The sequence below is a fragment of the Berghia stephanieae genome, chromosome 9, assembly GCF_034508935.2.
Source record: "Berghia stephanieae isolate SIO BIC M18660-M18661 chromosome 9, UCSD_Bste_1.3, whole genome shotgun sequence".
Classification (NCBI taxonomy): Eukaryota; Metazoa; Mollusca; class Gastropoda; order Nudibranchia; family Aeolidiidae; genus Berghia; species Berghia stephanieae.
Window position 1 is genome coordinate 6588286 of NC_088368.1, and position 1833 is coordinate 6590118.

A 1833-nucleotide genomic window follows, 5' to 3' on the forward strand; every position below is an offset into this window, starting at 1 on the left:
AGTGAGCATTACTCATAAACGCGGATCGCAAAAAACAATAAAAAAGACCTGAGTGACGTCATCTTCAAACTATCTATAGATAGCTCGATGTTGACGTCACCTTGGTCTTTGGTATTGTTTATTGCCATCCGCGTTCATGAGGTATTCTCACTAAACTGTATTAACCAGACTACAAACATTCATGGTTACACAGAGTTTTGTGTGTTGGTCCGTTATACTTCCGGATCGAAATGTTGTGAGCCTCTGAGCCAAGTGCATACTATCTATAGAGAGAATGCAACAGCGTTACTCCAATAAAACAGAATATTATGATAGAGATAATGACATCGTAATTATTATATAATATCGACACTTTTGAGTGGTCGATTTTATTCTTGGGGTTCAACAGCAGTGCATTCTCATACTGATAACCATAGGAAATTATATGGAGAACAAAAAATCGAAAGTTAAAAAAAATCGAAGTATCTAGTAAATGATTTAACGATATTGCTGAAAAAAGCTTAGAAATAACCCGTTGTTTCGGTGGTTAAAATTAAATATGAAATATTTTCTCCAATTTCTTTTTTTGTTTGTTTGTTGCCACATTCATGTATATATGCTGCATAAGAATCGTCACATACACATAGACGTATGTATATATTATATATATATATATATATATATATATATATATATATGTATATATATATATATAATATATATATATATATATAGAATGCGCTTGGCCAATGAGTTCACAACATTGCCATCCGGAACTATAACGGACCAACACACAAACTCTGTGTAACCATGAACTTTTTATAGTCTGGTTAATACAGTTTAGTGAGAACAACTCACAAACGCGGATGGCAAAAACAATAACAAAGGCCTGAGTGACGTCATCTTCGAACTATCTATATATATAATATATTAGATTTGGAAAATTGGACAATGTTTGTTTGTGTTACACCAAGGCTCCGAAACCATTTGATCAGTTGTCACCAAATTTTGCATGAAGATAATATGCATGAAGATATATATATATATATATATATATATATATATATATATATATATATATATATATATATATATATATATATATATATATATATAATATATATAAATATATATATATAATACATATATATATATATATATATATATAAATATATATATATATATATATATATATATATATATATATATATATATATATATATATATATATATATATATATATATAGATTACAATGGATTACGCCGACTGAAGAAGTGTAAAAAACACAGAAACGAGTCGTCTCGGCCACAAAAATGTGAGTGAAAATTTGCATTATATATATATATATATATATATATAAAATATATATATATATATTATCTCTCTCTCTTTCTCTCTCCTTCTGTTCTTCTTCGCTGTCCCTCCTTTTCTACAATATTATAGTCTATCTACAAATCTATATTCTTCTCCATCTCCTTACGAGAAAAAATCTCATACTAGCTCCTCAACCATCATCTCACTCACTCACTCAATCACTCACTCACTCACTCAATCACTCCCCTCGCGTTTTCACACATCTATCCATCCATCCATTCTAACACTAATTAATACGTCCAACTCCCCTTTTCTTCCCAATTCCGTCATCCCCATTTAATTCCCCTTTACAAGCAAGAACGACAACTCTCCACTCATCACAACGAATAGTAACTCTTTCTTCTCGTTTCCTCATCTAGTCAGTCAAGAGTCGCCGTCCCTGATTTAATCGACCCGGATGAATTGATTGTTGCTGAGAGGATTAGCGCTTAAAAGATGACGAGGCTTGTTTTCTAGCGATCAGATAAGATAGATTTACA